A 22,214-nucleotide genomic window follows, 5' to 3' on the forward strand; every position below is an offset into this window, starting at 1 on the left:
TATTGGAGGGGGTTGTAAAATGGTGAGGGGTGATGGTGGAGGTATGTCCATGGCAGAGTCCAGTCTATTAGTCTCACAGGTGCATTGCCCAAATGGGCATAGGAAGTGGAGCTGGGGCAGTTTGAGGATGGACAGGGTGACAAAGTGGGACAGATGGATGACATTCGGGGTGGTCTCATTTCTTGGCGGGGGTCCTGGCATCATTCTCTGTCTTTGTCCTGGATCTCAGGGACCGTTGCAGGGGGTGGGGTGCTGGTGTGGTGGACGTGTGGCGTTGCTTCCTGTCCACTAGCGCCGGCAGAGGTGGTGGGAAGTTCATCGTCCAGGCTAGTGTCAGGGGCCCCTTGTTGTGCCAAAGTGTCCCTCCTGGAGTTGACAACTTCCTAGCACCCCTACGATGGTGCCCAGGGTGGAGTTGATGGATCTGAGTTCCTCCCTGAAGCCCAAATACTGTTCCTCCTGCCGGCGCTGGGTCTCCTGAAACTTGGCCAGTACCGTTCCCATCGTCTCCTAGGAATGGTGGTAGGCTCCCATGATGCTGGAGAGGGCCTCAGGGAGAGTGGATTCCCTGGGCCTGTCCTCCCTGTGTCGCACAGCAACCCTCCCAGTTCCCCTGTGTTCCTGGGCCTCCGTCCCCTGGACCATGTGCCCACTGCCACTGCCCCCAGGTCCCTGTTGTTGTTGGGGTGGTGGGTTAGCCTGGGTTCCCTGTAGTGGTGGACACACTGCTGATTGACGTGTCCTGGGGACAGAGGTATGGGCCCGCTGGTTGGGTGCTGTGCTGGTGTTTCCATAAGGGGGAAGCTCTGTGGTGGCGTGTGACTGTGTCAGGGGAACCGACTGTCCAGAGGTCCCTGATGGGCTGGGCTGGTCATCTAGATCCAGTTGGACTGAGCTGCTGTCATCACTGTGGGCCTCTTCTGTTGGTGGTGTGGACATGTGTGGACCCTCCTGTCCGGTGACGTTGGGTAGGGGTCCTGCAGGGGTATAAAAAGATGTTTATTACATTTGTGTGTGGCATGGTGTGCAATGGGTGGGTGACCGTGTACCCCAGTGCTTGCATTCTTGTGTAGGACCTTGTGTGATAATTGTTTAGGGGTGTGTGTGGGTATGTGCAGTGGCCATGCATTGGTGATGGGTGTCCATGCTTTGTAGTTGCATGCAGGGCTTGGTGTTGGGATGGGTGGGTTGTGATAGTGGGACATGTTTGAGGAGTTGGAGTGATGGGGGTGGGGGTATGTGATAGCATGCAGGTAGGGTGGGGGATGTAATAGTTAAGATTTGACTTACCAGAGTCCATTCCTCCATCTACTCCTGCGAGGCCCTCAGAACGCAGAATGCCAAGACCTGCTTCTCCCATGTTGTTAGTTGTGGGGGAGGAGGTGGGGGTCCGCCGCCAGTCCGCTGAACCGCAAGGTGTTGTCTTGAGACCACGGACCTCACCTTCCCCCGTAGGTCAGTCCACCTCTTCCTGATGTCATCCCTATTTCTTGGGTGCTGTCCCACTGCGTTGACTCTGTCCACTATTCTGTGCCATAGCTCCATCTTCCTAGCTATGGAGGTGTGCTGCACCTGTGATCCAAATAGCTGTGGCTCTACCCGGACGATTTCCTCCACCATGACCCTGAGCTTCTCCTCCGAGAACCTGGGGTGTCTTTGCCGTGCCATGTGGTGGTGTGGGTGATGTGTGGGGTGGTGTGTGTAGTGATAAGTGTGAGGTGCGTGGAAGTTATGTGGGTGATGGTATTGTGTGCCTGTGGATGCTTGGTAGTTGTTTGTAGTGTCTCTCTCTGGCCTTCTCTCGGTAATTTTGTCGTAGGGGTTTGTGGGTGATGTGGGTGTGTGTTTTATATTGTATTGAGTGTGTGGGAGTGGTGTGTGTATGTGTATCAGGTGTGTGTATTTTGAATTGTCTAATGTGGCAGTGTTTTGTAAGAGTGTGTGTATTTTGAGTGCGGCGGTATGTACCGCCAATGGAATACCGCGGTTGAAAGACCGCCGCGTGGATTCGTGTGTTGTGATAGTGTGGGCGTATTTCTGTTGGCGTGACGGTGGAAGTTTTGTTTTCGCCAGTTTATCACTGACCTTTGGTGTGGCGGACTTGTGTGGGTGTCTGAATTTTGGCGGATTCCGAGCAGTGGGTCATAATGACCGTGGCGGAATTCCGCTTCCGCGGCGGTGTGTTGGCGGTCTTCTGCACAGTGGTAAGCGGCTTTTACCGCCATTGTTGTAATGAGGGCCATGGTCGCATGGGATAATCGTATTGAACCTAAATATAAGCTTGGCCAATGACTCCAAAATATGAATCAAAATTATATTTTCCTATTTTCAATTTGACAATTCGTCTTCATTGCCAGATTACTTACCCTTAATAACCGCAAGGACTTGGTGATTGATCGGTCCTTGGCGTGGAATCACTCATCTTGGTGCCCCGCCAGGCTGCTAATTCCTTGCTGCCTCTGATCAGGGGTGATATTTTGGGCAGGCCACAGTTCTATTCAAGCATCTATTGTTCTAGCAGATTCTGGTGTCCTGCTCTACATTCCAATTTGATCTGACCAGTTTCTTCTCACTCATACAATGATGTGCCTGCATGTCCCTAACAGAGATACATACTTCGATTGGATTTTACCACTTACAATCTATAGGCAGAATTCAGTTCAAGTCCTGATGATGTTCCCTTCACGCATGTGATCTGAATCAGTATTGACTAGCTGAGCACAACTGTTTAATAATTATTTTGAAAATACGAGCTACTTACAGATTGCGTAAATTGTGATATGCTCATCGTGTATTTGCATTACTTTTGCCTGAGCACCAAGCAGGTTTTGTGTACCCCACTATCACTAGAAAACTTGAAAATTGTTTCTTTAATTTCCTCCATTAAAACATTGTTTCTAGACTACTTGTTTTAACCAAGAGCTGTTGTTTAACTATTAACTATTAGGGACTGTTGTATCCTAAGAAATTCTAGCATGGAGAGACGTGTAAAATCTTAACATGCGTTTTAGTGGTTTCCATTGGGCTGTGTCCTTGGTCTTGAATTGAGACTTAGAAATGGACTTCTGCAACTGAGTCAGTGTTTGCTATTTTTTAAGTTGGAGGTTCAGTTATCATTATTCTTGCTAATATATTGGTAAGATATGAACTTGTAGTACTGTTAAAGACTAGATAAACAATGTTAATTATTTATTGATTTGCAATATAATGTCTTCCTTTAACTATGACTGGAGGACCTAGCGTTCTCTGCAGGGCCATTCCCATACATTTTACCATCACCCCTTCTGTTTTCTGAACCAATTTCCGTTGGCTTTAGATCTCTGCACACTTTGCTGCTGCTAACCAGTGCTTAAGTTCTTGAGCTCTCACCTCAAAACATGGTAAAATTGGCTTCGTAAACATGTAAGTCCCTAGCAAGGTGTATCTAGATATACCCAAGGCCTATAAATCAAAATACTACCAGTGGGACTGCAGCACTTATTGTGCACCGACTTAAGTAGCCTTTTTAAACGTCTCAGATATGCCATTGCAGCCTGTATGGACAGTTTAAACAGCCTTGTCAACCTGGCAACCTAAGCCTTTTTGGTAGGCTTAAACCTTCCTTTTGAATACATAAAAGTCACCCCTAAGGTGGGCCCTGAACAACCCATGGGACAGGGTGCATTGTGTTTAAAATGTTGGGCATGTTATTTTAGGTTTTACATGTCCTTGTAGTGAAAAACTCTCAAATTTGTTTTTCACCATTTCAAGGTCAGCCTCTCCCATAGGATAAACATTGAGTTCAGTTATTACATTTAATAAGTGACAACGTTTGATTAGTTGCAGGTCGGAGTGGCATTCCTGGGGAATTGCAATTTAAACTCTTCTTTAGATGTAACATTGAATTTTAAGTCCAAAATTCTGTAAATGTCACTTTTAGAAAGTTGACTTTCACTTGTCCTAATGATTTGATTCTTGCAGCATGTTCCTAGGTCACATACATTGGTATAGTTAGCAGTTAGCCTTCGTGTATTTCTCTCAGACAGCCATATAATGGAGGTCTGATTGTTGGCAGAGATGTCACCTGTCACACTTACACTTTAGCAGCACTGCCTCAGCTCACAAATAAAGTACTTCACAATAGCCAACTGAGCCTGCAGATAGACTAGGACCAGGACACAGAGGTAGGAAATTTCCAGATACCTCAGTAAGGGAAAGACCGGAAGTTGCTTCCACTTCAAAGTGGGCATCACGTATAAAAAAGGGACCCTCAACTCATTCTTCAGTACACTCCTGGAGCCATGTATATTATAAAAGGAAGACTGCTTTGCAGTCAGAGGACTCCCTGTTGCTTGAGGCCTGCCCGGCTGTCTGAAAATAAAAACTGGCTCTGATTCTTCATCCCATAATGAAGTGTCTCCAAGGTTCAGCTGACTGACCTCCTGTTCTGAGCTACAGGGACACAACGATTTTCAGAGGCCTCTGTGCAACTACTCAGATAACCTGCTCCACTGGACCTGCCTGGACTTGGAACTGGACATCCCTGAACTCTCCTGGCCTCAGTTGAAGCACGTTCCTGATCCCTAAGAGAGGCCCCTCAAGTCCTGGACCCATGGTGTGGCATCATGTGATGTCCTTCCTAAAGAAAATGAGAAATATTGCAGTTTTAGGCTCTTCGTGACGGCCTGTTCATGACGAGATCTTGCCTCCTGCAATAACCGCCAATGTGAAGCTCCAGTGAACCCATCTCTTTCCATTAAACCCACCACCAGTAACAACCGGCAACGTCAGATATGCACATCGTGCTACGACATCAACAGTCCACGGTAACTGCCAACCCGTAGCTCTAGCAGCGACCATCTCTGACGCCTGAAAGGATCTTCATATTACAGTGACAACCATCTGTGACCGCCCAACTCTTCACGCTACAGTGATGACCATCCCCATTGCTCTCCCTGCTCCTCGCAGCCCCCTCCACCTCAAACAAAACTCTTTGTGCTGGACTTTCAATAGGTAAGATTCTCAGCTGGACTAACCTGGTCCCTGTATCCGGCCAGTGCTCCATCATCGACAGCCTAAACTTGTGACTTTCATCCATTCCTGCATGACCAGATAATCATGAGCAGTAACTTGTGCTTTTAGGTGCTATACTTGTATTACATTTCTGAGATTGCATGTCTTCTGGTCCGATTCGGTTTTCGTCATTTTGGTTAAAAATAATTGATTAAATTGTATTCTATTTTCCTAAATCTGTGTGAGATTTTTCATGCATTGTGTTTTCACTTTATTACTGTGTGTGTGCTCCATAAATACTATACAGTTTGCCCCAGAGGTCATGGAAGTCTGACTGCTTTAGTGCCAAGGACCCAAAGGGTTAAGCACAGGTTAATTTTGTGGTTCATCATGAGCGGGATTATGTTGCTTGAGAAGAGCTCACAACCATCTCAACCAACAACCGAATTTCGCACAATGACAACATATGAACTAGAAGTCAATGAACTCCCTGTAAGAAACAGAAAGCTCCACATAATCACAGACCACAAATTGCCCCTCTTTTCGCCTCTGTGGGCAAGTTGGTCCCTGGTGCGGAGAAATCTCAGAATTGTGTACAACAATAACTACAATGCTCTAAATAATATGGATTGAAAAGATCATTAAGTAAACACCCAACAGATAACCAAATACTCCAATACGTGTGTGAAGCACCTTTTAATATTTTTATGCATCACAAGATAATGACACTTGCATCTGTGTTCCCCTGAAGTGGGATGCTTAAGACACTTGCATCTGTGTTCCCCTGAAGTGGGATGCTTTTTGCAGGGTTTTGGGATGTTCAAGGATGCTGAATGTGTTTGAAAGGAGTCTCCATATATTTGTGTGATCATCTTTCTAGTACACAAGTCAAAATCTTCACGGCATTGGATCCATGGCAAAGAAAGCTGTATAATAGTGATGGAAGTCTGCAAGAATAATGTCCCCTGAATTTCAGCCATGGTGAAATGTATTTAATATTGTCTAGGTGACTATGCTGGAGAGCATTATTTTTAAGATGAACTGATTTACTGTCCTGTGAAATTAATCTGAAAGATACAATCTGTCATAAATGAATAATATTAAATATATAACAATGGACATTGTCATTTTTGCGGATTTGATTTGGCATCTTATAGTTTTACCTGACAACAATAGTGTGAATCATAATTTGTTAGTATTACGGGCAAAGGTGAATCTTTGTTTAGATGAAACTTGCACCTCGATCATCAAATTACTTGAGAGCCGTAATTGTTGATGTATCTGTTGCGGTTCAAAATCATGAGTCCAGTATCCATGCAAAAAGTATTCATTATCTCATTGATCCAATTCACTGCAGTCAGAATGCTTCCCCCTAAAAACTCACACACGCAGTGGGTACAGAGGCGCTCAGCAGAGGGCGGTGAGGCACTTTTCGGAGTTCAGCAATCACTGCTGAAAGGATGGAGAAAGTGTACTGATGGTGGAAGTGTGCTACTGGCAGCAGGAAACAATGGCTCCCCTGGTGTAAGTGATTGAGATGCGATACATGTGTGGGTGCATCTAGCAGGGTCTTCTGCTAGGGGCTGTAAGATCATCTTCATGGCACATGTAGCAATTGTTGATCTTCATTCTCATCACCCTTAAATGACTTTACTATGCAGGCATGCTGACGGCTGTTGCCAGCAGTTACTGTGGCCAAGCCATATGCCTTTCCTCGGTGCAGGGCCTTTAAATGTTGTGATGATACAGGGCCTTTTCGCTGTACCATGCTGTGTAGGCCTAGCTGTTGTACCTGGCTTTTTGACAGGGTCATCCCCAAACTTTTTGCCTCCTTCCTCCTATTTTTTCTGACCGGTTGTTGTTGGCTTTTGACCTCTGGGCACTTTACCACTGCTAACCAGTGCTAAAGTGCATATGCTCTCTGTGTAAATTGTACTATTGATTGGTTTATCCATGATTGGCTATTTAATTTACTTATAAGTCCCTAGTAGAGTGCACTATATGTGCCTAGGGCCTGTAGATTAAATGCTACTAGTGGGCCTGCAGCACTGGTTGTGCCACCCACTTCAGTAGCCCCTTAACCTTGTCTCAGGCCTGCCATTGCAAGGCCTGTGTGTGCAGTTTCACTGTCACTTCGACTTGGCATTTAAAAGTACTTGCCAAGCCTAGAACTCCCCTTTTTCTACATATAAGTCACCCCTAATGTGTGCCCTAGGTAACCCCTAGTGCAGGGTGCGGTGTGGGTAAAAGGCAGGACATGTACCTGTGTAGTTATATGTTCTGGTAGTGTAAAACTCCTAAATTCGCTTTTACACTACTGTGAGGCCTGCTCCCTTCATAGGCTAACATTGGGGCTGCCCTCATACACTGTTGAAGTGGCAGCTGCTGATCTGAAAGGAGCAGGATGGTCATATTTAGTATGGCCAGACGGGTAATATAAAATCCTGCTGACTGGTGAAGTCGGATTTAATATTACTATTCTAGAAATGCCACTTTTAGAAAGTGAGCATTTCTTTGCACTTAAATATTTCTGTGCCCTTCAATCCACGTCTGGCTAGGTTTAGTTGACAGCTCCTTGTGCATTCACTCAGACACACCCCAAACACAGGGTACTCAGCCTCACTTGCATACATCTGCATTTTGAATGGGTCTTCCTGGGCTGGGAGGGTGGAGGGCCAGCCCTCACACAAAGGACTGCCACACCCCCTACTGGGACTCTGGCAGACAGGATTGAACCGAAAGGGGGCTTGGTGCATTTCTTAGACACTCTTTGAAGTCACCCCCACTTCAAAGGCACAATTTAGTATAAAACAGTGCCCTTGCCCTACCTCATCAGACACTTAATGGAGAAGAAACCTGAACCAGAAATTACATCCTGCCAAGAAGAACTGCCTGGCTGCTCAAAGGACTCACCTGTCTGCTTTTCTACAAAGGACTGCTGACTTGCTGTTGGCCTGCTGCCTTGCTGAACTCTTGTCTGGCTGTAAGAGTGCTCTCCAAGGGCTTGGATAGAGCTTGCCTCCTGTTCCCTGAAGTCTCAGGACCAAAAAGACTTCTCTCTTTCGCTTGGACGCTTCGTGCGCTGAAATTTTCGACGCACAGCTTGTTCCGCGGTGAGAAAAACGCCGCACACCGACGGTGATCGACGCAACGCCTTCGAGACGACCGGAACTTCGACGCACGGCCTCGCAAGGACAAGGCCGTCCGACTTCCAAGGAGAAATCGACGCAACGCCTGCTGTGACAGCGAAATTTCGACGCACAGCCCCGCAGAACGACGCGCAGCCGGAAAACAAGCAGGAGAATCCACGCACAGACCCGGGACATCTGGTAATCCCAGCGAACCATAGAAGGAGACGGTCCGCGTGCCGGAAAACACCGCACGTCTTCCCCTGAGTGAAAAATAACTACGCAAGTCCGTGTGTGAAGGGGCGCAACCGACGCACACACCATTTTTCCTCCTGTAGAACGACGCACGTCTCCCCGCATGAAAAATAACGACGCACGTCCGTGTGTGCTGGGGAGAAATCGACGCACACACCATTTTTCCACGTATCTCTTCTCCTGTGGCCCTCTGAGGAGATTTTCCACCAGAAACCAGGTACTTTGTGCTTGAAAGAGACTTTGTTTGCTTTTTAAAGACTTAAGACAATTTGGGGCATATTTATACTCTGTTTGCGCCGAATGTGCGTCACAATTTTTGACGCACAATCGGCGCAAACCCTGCCCCATATTTATACTTCGACATCCGACCCCGCGGGCGTCAAAGTTCCACCATGTGCGTAATTTTTTGGAAGGGGGAACCAGCCTTGCGTTAATTTTACGCAAGGTAGGCGTTCCCTTCCAAAAAATGACTTTAAGGCCTGTGCCCCATATTTATACTCTGATGTCATTTTGACACACAGGAGGGGGCAGGCCTTAAAAAACGGCGCCCAGCCTGATGGGCGCTGTTTTTTAACGCCTGGGTCAGGGCAGGCGTTAAGGGACCTGTGGGCTCAGAAGGAGCCCAGAGGTGCCCTCCCATGCCCCCAGGGACACCCCCTGCCACCCTTGCCCACCCCAGGAGGACACCCAAGGATGGAGGGACCCATCCCAGGGAAGTTGAGGTAAGTTGGGGGTAAGTATTTTTTTCGTTTTTTTTTTTTGTGGCATAGGGGGGCCTGATTTGGGCCCCCCTACATGCCACTATGCCCAATAACCATGCCCAGGGGACATAAGTCCCCTGGGCATGGCCATTGGGCAAGGGGGCATGACTCCTGTCTTTGCTAAGCCAGGAGTCATGTCAATGGAGGTTGGGCGTAAAAAAAAATGGCACAAATCGGGTTGAGGCCTGAATTTGGCCTCAGACCTGACTTGCCCCATTTTTTGACGCCCAACCTCCATTTACCCCTACGCCGGCGCTGCCTGGTGTGAGTCATTTTTTTTTACGCACACCAGTCCGCAGCGCCGGCTAACGTCATTCAATAAATAAGGTGCCCGCATGGCACTTTGGAATGGCGTTAGCCGGCGGTAATATTTTTGACACACAACTGTGTTGGCGCAGTTGTGCGTCAAAAAGTATAAATATGGGCCTTTATATCACTTTTCAGTGATATCTTTACAAATTCATATTGCATCTTTGATCGTTTTGACCTGCAAATACCCAGATAAATATTATATATTTTTCTAAACACTGTGTGGTGTATTTTTGTGGTGTTTTATTATGGTATTGTATGATTTATTGCACAAATGCTTTACACATTGCCTTCTAAGTTAAGCCTGACTGCTCGTGCCAAGCTACCAGAGGGTGGGCACAGGCTAATTTTGGATTGTGTGTGACTTACCCTGACTAGAGTGAGGGTTCTTGCTTGGACAGAGGGCAACCTGACTGCCAACCAAAAACCCAATTTCTAACACTAGCAAACTGCAAAAACACGTTTTAAGAAAGTTATACCTAGAAATACTTCGAAGCCAGGTACAATCTATTGCTAACTGTGAATATCATATATTCCCAAATTCCCAAATGCAGCTCAATATACTATTATGCCTATCCACCGTTTTAATCCATGTTAGGGACAGTCTACATAACTCCTTTTGCATTCACAATCACACAAGTAGTAGGCTCGCAGCTTCCTCCCTACCCAGCTAAGTCCAGCACCCAAGGAACCATTGCACTAGCAAATATTTCTAAAAAGCAGCAATCAGGGGTTGGTTGTGATTATTTACTTTTTTTCAAAATTTTACTATGCAGGAACAACACACTTCCTCGTGTTCTCACTCAACTTTGAAAATACCAGGTCTTCAAAATGTCTAGTCATGCTTAACAAGTTGAGAGAAAAAGAATTGCCTTCGTTTTTAATTTGTTTCCTAAAGGATACTGTACTCAAGCCATCCAACAAGACCAAGCGATTGGAAACAGTAGTCAGACTGTAAACTAGTTCTGCATCAATAAATCCCAAATGACATCCTTTCTAAAAAATGAATTCCAATTTTTTTTTTAAACAGCTCCTTATTTAGTTTGTAAAACATTAACATCAGGTGGAGAACAGCAGTGGCTTTCATCACTGTAGTTGCTACAATGTCCATTGTCTCATATGACAGTACTTGGCTAGTTTAAAACACATTGCTTGAAACAAGATCTTTTGTGTGGTATTTCCCCAGATTCTTGCCTTCACTACCCTATTGTTGTTAAAACAATTTTTGTTGGCTACAGGACAATGTGCACAAAACTCCTTTTAACCAGTGGTAAAGTATTTGTGCTTTGCCTTCCAAACATGATAACATTGACATACACCTAATCATTATGTTTAATTTACTTAAAAACCCCACTAATTGTGCCACCCACTGAAGTGGTGCTGTAAAACATGTCAAAAGGCCTTTCCTTGTCAGCTTGTGCAATTTTAAACTGCCATTCTGGCCTGGCAAAATAAATGTTTGCCAAGCCTAAACCACCGTTTTCAATACTTATAAGTCATCCCCAAGTTAGGCCCTAAAAGCACGTAGGGAACGGTGACTGATATTTAAAACATAGGACATGCATACTTCATGTTTTACATGTCCTAGCAGTGGAAACCCTCACAGTCATTTTCACTGTGGCAAGGCTGAACTCCAATATAAAACTACTCATTTACCTTATTACATTTAATAAGTGCTAACTTCAGTCTGAGAACAGCTAGGTATGTGTCTTCCACTCATTCCAATCATATTTAATCATATTTAAAAAACCTCCTTAGTGGTAAAGTCATATTTCAAATTATGAATTTGGAAGTGGCACTTTTAGAAAGTTGTTTTTTCCCTGTCAAACATTTATGGGGACTTTTCTGGGAGTGGCCAGTTTCCGTAGGGCTGGTGTTGGCTCCTCCACTGGGAAATGGGCCCTTGGGCTAGACAATGGACAAAGGGATTTGGGTGTCAATGGCAGTGTGTGTTCCTGACAGGATGGCTAGACAGGAGCTGTGCACCTGCCCAAGTTGCACTTCAAAGGGTATCCTGAAGAGTTGTAACCAACCCCTTTCTGACTTCAGAAGAAATTTACCCTGTTGCTGGCAGATGCAGCTCACACCTTGATTGCCTGTCCTTTGTTTCACTAGACTAACTGAAGCCAAACACAAAAAAAAGACAAGAACTGACCAGAACCAGTCTTAGGCTGGCACTGTGCATAAAAGTGGCACCCCCAGAACCTGACATCAGACTCCTGGACCTGAGAAGATGCAGAAGAAGGAATGCTCTACTGTCTGAAGAAGGAAGATTTGACCTGCTTTGCATGAATTAAGGACCCCCGAAGTGACTCCATGGGTCAGTTAGCTGACCTCTTGTTTGAACTACAGGGATACAACAAGCCTCCAGAGGCCTTCTCTGCTTTCCAACTGACCAGGCTCAACTAGACCTGGGCAGAGCTGACCTCTGTGGGAGTGTGTCAAGCTCCACATGGATGAAAAATTGACCTTCAGAGGTGCCCTTGCATACAGACCCCCAGGCCCACGCTCCAGCTTTGGCAACACCATTGTTGACTTTATTGCACCACTAGCCTTATACTCCAAGGACTACATCTTCCTCTGCAACCTAAATTTCCACATCAACGACTCCCGATGACAACAGCACTGTGCATCTCTTCAACAGTATGAGCAGCCTCGGATTGACCCAGATCATCAATGAGCCTACGCACACTGCAGGACACATGCTGGACCCCATTTTCACCGCTAGCAACCACATCAAATACAGCCATGTCACAGAACCCACATGGACGAATCACAGCAACGTCCACTTTAGCATCTCCAACCCCCGTACCTCCATCTCCAAGACCCGCGCCCCTCACCAGAGGTGGAACAAAACTCAGGGGGTGGATGGCCTCAACACCTCCAACCCTGCTACAGTCACCAAGAAAAAAGTCTTCTAAAATGCCAGCTGGTATACCCAAGAACTCAGGACAGTGAAATAAGAAAACAAACAGCTAGAGAGGAAATGACGTGCCAGCAAGGACACCTCTGACAGGGCAGTCTTTAAGACCTCCCTCAACCTCTACCGCCGCCGGCTGAGTGCAACAATGTAGACAGCCCTTGCTGCACATATTGAAACCAGTGCCAACACCAGCAAGGAACTTTTCGACATTGTTAAGGAATTCTCCAACCCAGCTGCTAGAGAAAACAACATCACACCCACACAGGAGCTGTGCAACAACCTCGTTCCATGACAACCATAAACAGAAACTTTGAGCCCCAACCCACACCTAAAGACTTCCTCAACAGATATGCCATCACTGTAACTGACATGTACCACACACTGACGACCTGGAACATCCTTTCTACCCAGGACATCACCTCTACCATGAAATGCATCCACTCAGAAGCTCCCAGAGACCCATGCCTGCACCACATTTTCAACCTTGGAAACCAAAAGATCAGCCAGGAATTCACCACGCTGCGCAACACACTCAACACCTCTGTCATCAACGCAACATTTCCCAATGCCTGGAAACACACCAAAGTCAGACCACTACTCCAAAAACCCTCCACCGACCCCAGAAAAACCAAAAACTGTCAGCCAATCTCTCTGCTACCATTCCCAGTAAAAGTACTGGAAATATCATCAACAAGCAACTCATTACATACTTGGAAAAGAATCAGCTAATCTACGTCACCCAATCTGGCTTCTGCAGCAATCACAGCATGGAAACTGCCCTGATCCCAACCAACGACATCCAAATTCTCCTTGACTGAGGAGAAACAGCAGCTTTGATCCGCCTCAACCTCTCGGCAGCCTTTAACACTGTATCCCATACCATGCTGATCGAAAAACTCACCACATGGGCATTCAAGGGGACACACTCAGATGGATTACCTCATTCCTCAACGGAAGAGCCCAGAGGATGCACCTCCAACCATTCACCTCCGAACCAAGGAGATCATGTGCAAAGTCCCCCAGGGCTCATCTCTCAACCCCGTGAACTTAAACACATACATGACCTCATTGGCCAACATTGTCAGATCCCACGGTCTCAACATAATTTCTTACACAGACAACACCCAACTTGTCCTCTCACTCGCTGACGGCCCCTCCACCAGCAGAACCAACTTCCACAGATGCATGACAAGCATCACAGACTGGATGAAGAGCAACTGCCTGCAGCTGAACACAGACAAGACAGAAGTATTGATCTTTGACAACAGCTGCAAAACATGGAATGACTCCTGGTGGCCATCAGACCTATGACCTGCATCCACTCCCTCTGACCGCGCCAGAAACCTCGGAATCATCATTGAAAACAAGCTCCCAATGAAATCACAGATCAAATCTGTCTCCTCCACCTGATTCCTCACTTTGCGTATGCTACGTGAGATCTTCAAGTGGCTACCCCTACAAATGAGATACACTGTGACACAGGCCCTCATCACCAGCTGACTTGATTACGGCAATGTCCTCTAGGTAGGAATCGCCACATACTTCCTACAGAGCCTTCAGACTATTCAGAACGCTGCAGCCAGACTCATCCATGGCTTTCCCTGAAGAACCCACATCACACCTCACTTCAGGTAAATCCACTGGCTCCCATACAGAAGAGATGCCAATTGAAGCTGCTGACCCATGCACACAAGGCTCTACACAACCAAGGACCTGTGTACATTAATCACTGCCTGAATTTCCACCAACCGTCGAGAAGACTATCCTACGCCTCCCTTTCACTTGCCTATACTCCCTGCATCAACTGAAGCAGAAGTGAAGGACGTTCCTTCTCTCACATTGCAGCAAAAATCTAGAACAGCCTCCCCATGCCCTCTGGACCAACACCTCACTTCTGGAATTCTGAAAATCCCTCAAGACCTAGATGTTCGAATGAGCCTCCGTGACCTGAAAATGTCTGGATACCCTAATTGGTGATTAGCGGTGCTTTATAAATCCTGATTGATTAATTATGTCCTGAACCACCAAGTGTGGTCAACAAGGTGCTCAATCCATGGCTGGAATCAGAGTGTACTTCTCTCTGCTTAATGGAAGGATTCACTGGGCCTGACACAGATTGGCACAGAGCAATGCAGGGCCTTGAATTGCAGCACTGTGCAGCTCCTGATCGGTGACTCCACCGAATCCACCCAGAGTGATGCAGAGCTTTGCATCGTAGCACTGCTTAGTTCCTGATCGGCAGTTTCACTGGATTCAACGCAGAGAGATGCAGAGCCTTGCATCGCAGCACAGTGCAGCTCCTGATCAGTGGCTCCACTGCATATGACGCAGAGCAGCTTCAATGGTTTTGATGTAGAAGCAAAACAGAGCTCGGCATGAGCTGTGCACCTCTCAACTGAAAGCCTCACTGAAACCAACTCAGAGCGATGCAGCATGAGGCAGGACAATGCAGAGGCTCCGCTGGATTGTCGGCACCATTTTGGCATCAAAGATAGAACATAACACTTCCCAAGGGTCAAACCAGCCCTTGCTTCATCGCAGTTGGTCAGAACTTGGGACTATGTCCTAGTCCAGTGCAATGAGATACCCAGCAATTGGTGCTTCTCACCTTTTGGCGTTGTTTTTACGTAATAATTTACAAACTGGTAGCTCCGGTTTTACTGGTTGGATACATATTGTTTTGGTGACATTGTATTTATTAAACCATCCTCTATCATTCTAAATTGGTTTTAGATTTTTCTTGTTTTGTGTTTTCACTTTATCCTGTTTGAGTACTGCATACATAATACTTTACACTTTAAGCCTGAACACTGGACATTTCGATATGATGTCAAAAATCCTTCTACTTTGATACTACACCTTGGACAGGTGTCATACACACTCAGGTATATCCCAAGTAAGGCTGTATATAACATAAGAGCAATGCAGGTTTTTATCTGAAAATGAGCCACAAACTAATTTCATTGCCAACAGTAAATATCATAACTTAATACATATGTCTATTTTTTGCAGGAAATTAAGTACCCTATACTACCCTATCCGGTAAATAATGTGGCTTGGCACATGCACCTCCCCACCTTAGCCATTTGTGATAAGATTTAGGCTAAAAATACTGATTCACCTGGTCAGTAAGTTAGAACATCTGTGATTTCTTCATATTTGGAAAGGATCCCAGATTCTTAAAGTGCTATCTGTGGAAGCTGATGCGCTTTACAAATGTGAATGATGTATAAAACAACACATTCTTTACCTGATCACTGTTCATATTGGTAAACACTCTCAAATAATACAAGACTTGTTATCAAAATATCAAAATTAAAAGTTGAACTTAATTCTCTGCACACAAAGCACCAAACTGATCCAGGATAGTTTGTTATTCTATCAACAATTAAAAAAATCCATTATCACTTACCAGCCTCCCTAACCCTTTGTCAATGTGGACTCCAATGACTCTTTACATCGAACATAACCAACTTTTGATCATGGTCCGTCTTTCCTTTGACGTTAGTTCAGTTACCAAGGATTGAGCTGAAAAGTGACATCTATGAATGACAAAACTACAACTCTTCTGGAAACTGTCTACTTCTCTTTAGTTCAGACCTAAAAATAGCTCATAGCTTTACATGTTGCATCAGCCTGTTGTTTTCCAAAAAAGTCATAGTAAAAACACACACACATAGAACACACATAGACATGGGTCCTGGTCTCACTGTGCCACTGGATTCAATCTAGCCTGGGTGATGAGGCGTGTTACCCTGGAACCAGTTCCAGGATACTTATTTACAGTCCAGGGAGGATCTGGTCTGGCAGTTTGGGCTGAACTGTTCTTATAAGGAGCAGGTCAAAACTGATTTGCAGATATCTGGGTCAAGACTGGGGTGGCATGGTGTTAGAAGTTGGGTTTCTATTTGGTAGAGGTATGCACCCTTTCCAAGTAGGGACCACAATCCTAGTCAGGCTAAGTCACAACACAACCTAAATTATCTTGTGCTCACCCTCCAGTTTCTTGGCACGGAGCAGGCAGGCTTAACTTAGAAGACAATGTATAAAGTATTTGTGAAATAACTCCTACAGTAACACAGTGAAAACACCACAAAAAGTACTCTGAACCAGTTTAGAAAAATGCATAATCTTTAGTTTAATAAATTAAGACCAAAATGGCAAGAATCCACCATGTGCTAGACAGGAGATCACTTTTTAGAAGTTTAGATAAGTCTTAAACCATAGGAACCAATGGGTGTATCTTTTTAACATAAAGTACCTGGCATATGTCAAAAATAATGACGAAGGCGGCCCCAGATGAGGTGATGTGTTGAGAAGTAAAGTGATGCGTCGATTTTTCAAGCACGGCAGAGGTGATGCATCAATTCTTTCCTCGCAGGCACAGTGATTTGTCGATTTCTGGGTGCGCAGCCTTAGCTCCTTACTGTGGTCCAGGAACATTGTAACACACAGGGAAGATGTGTGGAAAATACAAAATGCACTGCGTTAATGGAAGAGGTGATTTGTCGATTTGGGAGGCACTGCCGTGATTTTTCAATTGCAAGACAGGCGCTGCATCGATTCTGCAGGCAATGTGCCGATTTATGCAGGCGTTGCATCGGTTTACCAGTGCAGTGCACTTTCTCCCTCTGATTAAGTCTTTGATGGCCCTGAGACTACTAAACAGAAGGTAAGCTCAGCCCAAACCCTTGTGGGGAAAGGCAAAGTCCTTCCAGCAGAGTCAGGGAGCAGCAGGCAGCAGGTCAACAAGCAGGAGAGCAGTCCTTCCAGAAAAGCAGTCCAGATGAGTCCTTTGGGCAGCATGGCAGTCCTTCTGACAGAGTCCAGTTGAAGGTTCAGAAGTGTCTGATTTTAGGGGGGTCACAGACCCAGTCACTATAGCCAAATGTGCCTTTGAAGTGGTGGAGACCTCAAAGAGTGGTTTTGAAGTGTACCAGTTCTGCTTTCAACCCAGTCCTGTCTACCAGGAGATCTGTGTGGGTTATCAGTCCTTTGTGTGAGGTCAAGCCATAGCCTTTGAAGTATAAGTGAGAGCCCCTCCACTCTTCCTGCCCGGAAAGACCCGTCTTTATGCAGATGCATGCAGATGCAGCTGAGTGTCCTGTGTTTATGGCAGTCTGGGTGGAATGCACAAGGGGCGGTTAACCAGCACAGCCCTGACACAAATTGGAGACAGGCTGTAAGGAACAGAAAGCAGTAAGTGCAGAGAAATGCCTGCTGTCTTAAAGTGGTATTTTTCTAACATAGTAATGTTGAATTCAACTTCGCCAGTGAGTTTCTCACTACCATTCTAGCCATGCCAAAAATATCAATGCCACTCTTCCCAGATTTGAAATTACCACTTAAAGGTATGTAAGGGAATTCCCAAAGCTTGCCTATGAGAGGAGAAGGCTTCACAGTAGTGAAACATGACTTTGGGTGTTTTTCACTACCAGGACATGCCAAACTTACAAGAACATATTTTGCCTTTTACTGACACAGCACACTACCCTATGGGCTACATATGGCCTACCTTAGGGGTGTTTTACATGCAATAAAAGGTGAGTTTATGAGGGTGGTATAATCAGTGCCGCAGGCCCTCTACAGGCCCTGGGCACATATAGGGGCATATTTATACTCCATTTGTGCCAAATTTGCATCATTTGTTTTTATGCAAAGTCGGTGCAAAACTAACTCCATATTTATATTTTGACGTTAGACATGTCTAATGTCAAAATATTAGAGTTTGCACCATTTTTTAGATGTGTGACCCTCCCTTGCGTCAATGAGCTGCAAGGTAGGTGTTCCCATCTAAAAAATGGTGCTAGCCCCATTTTTATCCCCCCCTGCTAAAATGACGCACGGGTGGGAGAAGGGGCTAAATAATGGTGTAAAGCGTGCACAGGTCAGACCAGGCGTTAGGGGACCTATGGAGCCATTTCCATGGTTAAACACCATGAAGTGGGTCCACAGGTGTCTTCCTCAAGCCCCAGGAACACCCACACCAGAGGGACACCAAAGTATAGGGGACCCCATCCCAGGTAAGTAGGGTAAGTAGAGGTAAGTATTTTATTTTAATTAAAGTGCCATCAGGGGCCCAGCTTGGGGCCCCCTGCATGGCAGAGTGCAATGGCCCTGCCCAGGGGACACTGGTCCCCTGTGCTGGCCACTGGGGTGGTGGGCATGATTCCTGTCTTTTCTAAGACAGGAGTCATGTGGTATGGATGGTTTTGCATCAGAAAATGATGCTCGGCTGGCTAGAGGCATATTCTTTTGTCTCTAACCAGCCCTTAGTCAGTTTTTGGTGCAAAACCCCCTTCTCCCATACCACCACCCCCACCCGGCTAATGTATTTTTTTTTTATGCTAGCCCACCCTTTGTGCCGGCTTGTGCCATTCCATAAATATGGTGCACGGCTGGCGCTCAGGAATGGCGCAAGCCGGTGCTAAACTTTTTGATGCAAAACTGCTTTAGTGCATTTTTGCATCAGAAAGTATAAATATGCCCCATAGTGCGCTTTACTAGGGACTGGTCAGCAGTGGCAAAGTGTGCAGAGTCCTAAAACCAGCAAAAATGAGGTCAGTAAAAGAGGAGGAGGAAGGCAAAAGGTTTGGGGTGACCCTTCAGAGAGGGCCATTTTTCAACGGTAAACGGCCTTAACGCCGACTCCCGAACAACGAAGTCCTGGTTAACGAAAGCGGAACACCGCTTTCCTTAACCACGTCTTCGTTATTTTGTGCCTTAACCACGCATGTGCTGAACAACGCACATGCGTGGTTAAGGCACAAAGAAGGGAGTCGGCTGAGGAGGACGACGCGACTAGGCGATGATTCAGGTAAGTGGGGGGTTGGGGTTTAAGTTTTAGGGCTGGGGGTGGGGGGTCGGGGTATTTTCTGGTTTAGGGGTGGGGGATCGGGGTTTAAGTTTTAGGGCCGGGGGTGGGGGTCGGGGTATTTTCTGTTTGGGGGTCGGGGTTTTAGGTTTAGGGCCAGGGTTGGGGGGGTCGGGTATTTTCTGGTTTACGGGCGGGGGTGGGGGGTCAGGTTTTAGGATTAGGGCCGGGGGTGGTGGGGTCGGGATATTTTCTGGTTTAGGGGCGGGGTGGGGGTTGTGGTTTTAGGTTTTAGGGGTGGGTTGGGGGTCGGGTAATTTTAGGGGCGGGGTGGGGGGTTTAGGTTTAGGGGCAGGGTGGGGGGCTCGGAGTAGTTTTAGGGGTGGGGGTTGGGGTACTTTAGGTTTCAGGGATGGGGGGGTTGGGGTTGTTTTAGGTTTTGGGGGTAGGGTGGGGGTCAGTTTTAGGGGCGGGGTGGGGGGTTGGGGTTTTAGGTTTTAGGGGTGGGTTGGGGGTTGGGTAATTTTAGGGGCGGGGTGGGGGGCTAGGGGGGTTTAGGTTTAGGGGCAGGGTGGGGGGCTCAGAGTAGTTTTAGGGGTGGGGGTTGGGGTCATTTAGGTTTCAGGTTTAGGGCCGGGGGTGGTGGGGTCAGGGTATTTTCTGGTTTAGGGGCGGGGGTGGGGGTTGGGGTTTTAGGTTTTAGGGGTGGGGGTCGGGTAATTTTAGGGGCGGGGTGGGGGTTGGAGGGGTTGAGGTTTAGGAGCAGGGTGGGGGGCTCGGAGTAGTTTTAGAGGTGGGGGTTGGGGTACTTTAGGTTTCAGGGATGGGGTGGGGGTTGTTTTAGGTTTTGGGGGTAGGGTGGGGGTCAGTTTTAGGGGCAGGGTTGGGGGGTTGGGGTTTTAGGGGTGGGTTGGGTTGGGGGGGTCGGGTAATTTTAGGGGCGGGTGGGGGGTTGGGGGGTTTAGGTTTAGGGGCAGGGTGGGGGGCTCGGAGTAGTTTTAGTGGTGGGGGTACTTTAGGTTTCAGGGATGGGGTGGGGGTTGGGGTTGTTTTAGGTTTTGGGGGTAGGGTGGGGGTCAGTTTTAGGGGCGGGGCGGGGGTAGTTTTAGGGGCAAGGGTGGGGGGTTGGTGTGGTTTTAGGGGGGGGTTGCGGTGATTTTTAGGGGTGGGGGTGGGGGCCAAGGGGGACGCATGCAGGAACAATGGATGCCTATCACTAATGCCTTTACCAGGAATGCCTTTACAACGAAAAATCGTTGTTAAGGCATTCGTGGTAAAGGCATTAGTGGTAACAACGAGGTTGTTGTTCCGACCTCGTTGCTCTGGCATTCGTTGTTCCGGCAGGCGTCGTTCCGACATACAACCTTTTTCAACACATGATGAGCAAACAAACTATGGATTGGATGCGGCCCTGAGTGATTGCCAGTGGCTGAGATTAATTGATGCATTCCATCTATCACCTTGTGCGCCAGGCATGCCTAGACATAGGTCCTAGGCTCACTGTGCCACTGGATTCAAGCTAGCCTAGCTGAAGAAGGGTGATACCTAAAAACCCGTCCCAGAATGCTTGTTTCCTGTTCAGGGAATACCTGGCCTGCCAGGTCAGGTTGGACTGTTTGCATGGGGAGCAGGGTCAAAACTGATATGCTTATGACTGGGTCCAAACTGGGGAGTCATGGTGGCCACAAAAAGGATGGATGGGATGCAGCCCAAGCAATTGCTAGTCCTTGTTGTTTTAACTTTCCAAAAGTGACATTTTAAAAATTGTAATTTAAAAGCCGTTAAACAGGATTTTTAATTACTATTTCGAAGGCACCAAACATGAAATGCTTGTTTGTCCCAATCAAAAGTTCAGAGCCTTGACTGTGACTGAAGAAAAGAAGACTTTGTAACTTACAGAGAGCCTTCAAACTATACATTAAATAGAGACCAGACTGAGTTTTGAGAAGATTCTGACTCTACCACATTTTTTCATTAAAATATCCACAGGCAAGACTATGTACTGACATTTCATTTTCTTTATGGGTTGGATTAACCACCACTATGAGGGAGCCAGCTGGCCCTGCTTTAACTTGTAATTCACATTGGATGAAGCTTCCAGGCTGGTCCCCATTTTTAATGTGTATCCCATCCTGAAGAAGACTCTCCTTGAGGCTTAGAATGGCCATACCTCCAAATCTTGCCGGGTTGAAACGTCAACATCTTTTACAGCCTGGATTGTTAGTTGGTTTCACAGAGGGTCAATTATGAATAACAGGATTGCCTTTCCTTGTAGATGATACTATATTTATGTTGGATAATTAATCTGTATGGTTAGGCTATTGTACAATTAGGATACATGCAACAGGTCAATATAATTGTTTTCCCCTTTACCTAACTGCTTTACACACGAGCACTTTCTCCTTGAGCACTCTTTCACATATTTCCTTTGGAGCAACCTCATATGTATTTAATGTATTTACATCTGTTTTTGAAAAGATAGAAAAAGCTATATACATAAATATATTTTTCTTGTGTGCGACGTTGAACTTACTATTATATATATAAGAAGTTCTCCCTTATTTTGTTAAAGAGTACTTTCCCCTGTCCTTGAGCCATACAGGTTGGGATTTCATTCAGATGTAATTGGATTAGAATAATACCAGATCTGTATAGCTGAACGTTTTTCACTGGACCACTGTTGTTACATTTCCACAATCAAGTTAGCATGTAATAAAGGCAACTCAATATTATCCTATGGGAGAGATAGCCCTCTCAGTTGTGAAAAATTTATTTAAGAGTTTTCTACTACCAGGACATGTAAAATATAAAAAGTACATGTGCAACCTTTTAATCACAGTGTACCCTACCTAGGGCCTAACTTTGGGGGAATTTATATGCAATAAAAGAGGAGTTTAAAGCATGGCAAGGGGGCTATATTGCTAAGTGGATTTGGTGGATAAAAAATGCATTCAGGCTGCGATGGCAGACCTGGGATATGTTTTAAGGGGATACATATATTGGTGGTGCAATCAGTGCTGCAGGCTTACTAG

The sequence above is a fragment of the Pleurodeles waltl genome, chromosome 8, assembly GCF_031143425.1.
Source record: "Pleurodeles waltl isolate 20211129_DDA chromosome 8, aPleWal1.hap1.20221129, whole genome shotgun sequence".
NCBI lineage: Eukaryota > Metazoa > Chordata > Amphibia > Caudata > Salamandridae > Pleurodeles > Pleurodeles waltl.